Raw genomic sequence first — 5,651 nt, forward strand, 5'->3', positions numbered from 1 at the left:
CAACACTTAGCTTTTCCCTTCCCACGTGGGAGCATTTGGGAAGGCACCTTTGCTATGAAAGCTTCCCTTTTCTCTTAGATCTATGCAACAGAAAAAGAAAAATGCCATGGTTCAAGTGTCTGTTGTTAATAGCAGAGTAGGTCATTGAGAAAAATGAAAGAAAGTTACCTTCGTGACTTGTGCACTTGATTCCAAAGACGGGAAATGCGATTTCCCATTTACCTCTCTGGCACATGATTATCACATTTCAAGTGAGCAAGTCAAAACATGTCCTACCAGTTCCAGGAGACGTGTGACACCACACCACGGAGGCTTTGGACTCACTCATTTTTCTATGCTGAGAATGTCCTTCATGTAATTTCTACTTTACCTGAATTTTAATTTGAAAAAATTATTCCTGCAATTACTGGCCCAAACAAACTGGAATTAGCATAAGCTTCCCCGGGAGCCCTTCTCAGAGCGCTTCGTTTCACTTCTCTTACATCTGACTTTTCACGGAGACCTCTTACTTCCCCTGCTCATCAGCAGGTTGGGAAAGAGGACATGGCTTCTGGAATCTGGGGTTGGGGGCCATTGCAGAGGGGTCGATCTTCTGGCCACCACTGGAGCAAAACTAGGAAGGAAAGTCCCTTTATTTTCTTCCCTTGTGGTGATTCAAGCAGTGCACCACTTCTAAAAGCTATCCATAAAGTCGTGCAATATTTTGAGTTTCTTCATAAAAAAGGAAGGCGCTTGATAGGCCCCATCAGTTAGACGGGCTCAGGCGCAGCTTGGGGCACCACCGTTGCCTCTATCCTGAAGTTAGTTGATCTTTAGGGATGAGCTGATGACACTCCTCACATCTTTCCCTCCCTCCCTCCAACACCACTGTGGAGAGCTGTGGTTGGACAGAGTGGGCCCTGCGCTCTCAGAGGGCCCAATGGAGACTCGGGAGGACTTCTGGTCTGGAAGAAAGACCAAGATGGCGACAAGAGCGGGTGATAGATTAATCTTCCATTTGACCATCTCCAAAGATGTTTCCACGTCTGTGGCCAGCCCTAGTGCCTGTGTTGCCCGCGGCTTTCCAGAAGGTGGCAGGGGAGCAGTGTGGTACCCAAGCAAGAGCAGGGAGGTGGGGCTGGTCCTGCGGTTTGACTGAGGCAGAGCCAGGTTCCTGTCTGCCTGTGGGGCTCCCGAGGCAGAGGAGCAGGCCTGGGCGGGCAGCCTCGGATGCTGTGGTCTCAGCTCCCTGCTCTCCCAGGGCTGGTGGGAGCAGCAGCTGCACCTGGAGTCCCCAGGAGTTCTCTGCTGCGCGTGCAGGTGGGGACGTTAGGGCCAGGTGAGGTGCGCCCCTGGGGCAAGGCCTCCTCAGGAACTGAGTCCCTTGCTTGCTCCTCTTCTGCTCAGCAGGCCACCTGCCTGGCCTTGGCCTCAGCCCTGCCAGGACATCAGGTAGCCACATGCCAGGTGGCCCTGAGAAGGAGAGTGCCGCCGAGCGCCTCCCACGAGGACTGGGGAAAGATGGGACTGGGGACTGGAAGGAGTTTTGACCAGAGCTTCCTACTAGAAGAACGGGCTGGGTAGCTCCAAGGCATTTTGTTAGAAGCTTCCTGTTAAGGACGATGTGCCTTCCATGTTCTATGAGATTTTCAGAACCTTTCTTTCAGAAACTAGGAGCTAGCCCCCAGGAAGGAAGTCTTTTACAAAAAATTACTCAAGTGAGTTTGTGACAGTGTACACCCATGGAGGTGCTTTCAAATGACATTGCATTAACTGCTTCCTGAGCTGTGCGGGTTGGTGGGTGTCCCCCCAAGAGACGAGTTCAAGTTCTAAATTCTAGAAGCTCAGAGTGTGACCTTATTTGGAAACAGGGTCTTTGATGTCACTGGGTGACCTCAGTCCAATATGACTCATGTCCTTGTGAAAAGGGGAGTTTGGAAAGAGATGCATAGAGGAAATTCTAGGCAAGACAGGGAGAAGCCAGGTGAGAGCAGTGGGCGGCTAGTGACCCTGTTGCCAACCGTGAGACACTAAGTATTGTGGTCTGATGTGAGGTGTCCCCCAGAAGCTCACATGTGAGACAATACAAGAAGATTCAGGAGAAATAATTGGGTTCTGAGAGTCTTAACCCAATCAGTGAATGAACCCCCTGATAAGGCTCAACTGAGTGGCACTGAAGTGGTGGGTGTGGTGGAGGAGCTGGGAATTGGGGCGGGGCTTTGGGTCCACATTTGTCTCTGGAGAGTGGAGTCTCTCTGCTTCCTGGTCACCATGTGAGCTGCTTCCCTCTGCCACACTCCTTGGCCCACCTTGAGCCCCGAGGAGTGGAGCCAGCCTTCTTGGACTAGCACCTCTGAACCCCGAGCCCTCTGGTAAACTCCCCCTCCTCACAGCTGTTCTGTGGGGTCCTTTAGTCACAGTAGGGAAATAGCTGACTACAGCCCCCCACTAAGGATCATCTCCAAGCGGGGGGTCCTGAAGGGGGCTGCCTGGCTGACAGCTACCTCTGAGACTTCCCGGCCCAGCACGGGGACAGTGAGTTTCTGCTGCTCAATGCCACCTAGCTGTGGTCCTTTGCTATGCCAGCCCTAGGAAGATAACACTGGCAAGGTCTCTGAGCCCCGGCCTCGAGCAGCAGGAAGCAGAGGGCTTTGCCTCTCAACCTGTCCATCAGGACGGGCAGGCCTGGGCCCACAGAACCTCTTCTAGACAGTGGACTCTATTCCCCATGTCCAGGCGGGGCAGGGCTGGTCGTCGGATGGTGCATCTCCCCACTTCTGGTCACTAGCCGGGAGGTGCATGCTCGTGGGCCCAGGTCTAGTGAGGCTGCTACCCAAGTTAGGAATGGATTTTCTTTTAAACCAGAGACAGACACCTACAAGTAGACACTCAACTATCACTTTGTCTTAAATTTTAGTAAAAACGTAATGCTGTTTCAATAAAAAGTACTAAGAATTGAAATATTCTCCAAGTCATGGCTTGTTAACTGGTGTCCTGTGAGCCAGGAGTTACTTTACCAGAACTGGGTATTCAGATTGGGACACAGCGTGTGGGATCCTCACATCTCAGCAGGTGATGAGAACTGTGTTCTCCGGGCTCTGTCAGAGGTACAAGTCTTTCCTCTGTTTTCTGGGGCAGGTGCCCTGAGGGTGTGGACAGGAGGCAGGAGTGTCCTCAGAGGCAATTCAGGCCAGAGGGACTTTACAACTCGTGCTGCTGGTGATGTCAGAGCCCACATGGGCATTGCAAGGCCAAGCCACCCAGTTCTCCCTTCTTCAGGGAAGTCAAAGGCACAGGGGAGTGCCCGAGGCCGGAGCTCAGTTTCTCTTGGAGGGGCAGGTCAGCTCCAGGAGCGTGTACTGAGCGACGCGCGTGTTGTGTCTCACACGTGGTGCGGAGCGTTTTCTCTCATCACGTAAAGTCAGCAGTTGGTGAGATGGGGAGGTTCCGTTCCTTCTTTGTAGTGTTCCACGATAGCATTCTTCCACGCGGTTCCATTCAGCCAGCACGGTGGCCATGCTGGCCATGGTCAGGGCTCTGTCCTGCGGGAGGCCACTCAAGACTGAGGGCAGGGGGTGCCCAAGTTCTTTCCTCAGCCAGATTCATGGTACATGTCCACTAGCACTTGAATCAAAGCCTTGCTTCACTCAAGAATTTTAAAAGCATGTTTTCTGGAAACATGGCAGCATCTCAAGGAAACACTTGACATCCATTTTGACCTATTCCACCTAAGCTCTGCCCTCGTCCTCCCAGGGTCTCCCCCCAGGGTCTCCCCCCAGGGTCTCCTCCCAGGGTCTCCTCCCAGGGTCTCCCCCCAGGGCCTCCCCCCAGGGTCTTTCCCCAGGGTCTCCTCCCAGGGTCTCCTCCCAGGGTCTCCCCCCAGGGTCTCCCCCCAGGGTGTGGCTGATAACCTGAAACCCCTTCTTCACTTTCCACAGTTTCTGGTTAGTCCACCCTTGGGAAGCACAGGCGGTTGATTAGGCTGATTAGGCTGGTTAGCGGGAGGAGGAAGCCTTCCCTTTCTGCCCCAGCAGGCCCCAGCAGGCCCCAGCAGGCCCAGCGGCCACTCAGGCTCCCTTCCAGAGGGCGTTGGCTCCTCCTGATCTCTGGGCCCCACTGCTCCCCTCCCCAGCCTTGGTCAGGGTTCCCTGTTAGACCTCTCTAGGTGAAATACCTCAGGTCACTTCAGAGGGTTCTGAACCAGCACGGTATTTACTTACATCCTCCTATTCTCCACTACAGCTGTGTAGCTTAAGGACACTACTGGCTTCGGGGAAAGTAGCACCATGCATTTCTGAAATACTGGGTCTGTAGGCACAGGGGTGTGGGCACTGTTGATGCAGATAACGTCAGCCGGCTCCCACATGCAGATACGCAAACAGTATTCAGTCACTCCGTAGTGTCCCTTTCCCTTTCTTTGAACCCTATGTATACATACATATTCTCAGTGCGTCTGATCTCCAGCAGGTGGAGGAACGAGATGTGGGATGTCTTAATTCCTCAGTGTCACAATCCCTAGTCAAATCACCGAGTTTTGTTTTCAGGAGAAAATCTTTGTTCCTGGGTGAATCAATCTCTTAGTGACTCTATTCAGAAAACCAACTAGGGTGAGACTTGATCCACTCATGATCTAAGAGTCCACTTGAAACATTCCCGTCATACTTCTCAGGGAATTTTAAGACAACTAGGAAGGAGCCATTTATGAATCTGGAACCATTTGACAGAGTGCAGAGCCCAGGGAAGGTACTAGGCCAATTTTTAAAAAGTATTTGTTGAGTTAATGGACAGAGGACAAAAGCAAGATGACCACAATGGCCAGAAGAGGGAGAAGAGAGGTGCAGCGCCGGCCCAGAGCACCTCACATCAGACCACAATACTTAGTGTCTCACGGTTGGCAACCTTGTAGCCCAGCCAAGGGCACCCATGGTGGCCAACATTTGGTCTCGAGGGAACCTTAGGTGCTCTGATTTCCAAGTCCTGTCCCCTGCTGTTCCCCAGACAGCCACAGAGTTAGGGCAGGCAATGCCATGGGCCCAGGGACGAGGGCATTTCCCCGCCTCCCTTGCAGTCAGCCTGGGCATGTGACACTCCTTGCCCATGGGTCAGGAGCCTGCGTCACTAAGAGCGTCTCTCCTCCCCAGCTCTTGTCTCTGCAGGAACTCAGGCCCTGTACCCCAGCCTCCAGTGGCGGGGGCCACACCTGGGAACCTGCAGCACCCCTGGAGGCAGCGCCCAGGAGCCTGGCGCCAGGGTAGGACTGTGTGAGTCAAAATCACACTTTTTCACCAAGCCAGAGTGTTGACTGCTCTGAATAACCCATCATACAACAAGACGGAGCCTGCGCCGTGCTCACGCCGGCTCTCTGGCCAACTCAGGTCCTCACCTGCCCGTGACCCAGCCTCCCAGGGACCCCCGCTTCCCCTTCCCCAGGGCTCCAGCTTCCCTGCAGTCAGGCTGGCCCTGAGCCCCTCACAGGAGAGCTCGTCCCTGCCGCGGCCCCTCCGCTGTCCTCAGGCACCAGCACGGCACAGTGGCTGCTGCGTAGGCGCCACTCCAGGGCCACCCTCTGAGGCACCTTCCACAGCACGTTCCCGTCCCCGGCCTCGCTCTTCCGCCTCCACACTCCTCGCTGTCCATGCACTGGAGGGCGCCCACTCGCTCACCCTTTCCTC

This window comes from Marmota marmota, unplaced genomic scaffold, assembly GCF_001458135.2.
Source record: "Marmota marmota marmota unplaced genomic scaffold, marMar, whole genome shotgun sequence".
NCBI classification, from domain to species: Eukaryota; Metazoa; Chordata; class Mammalia; order Rodentia; family Sciuridae; genus Marmota; species Marmota marmota.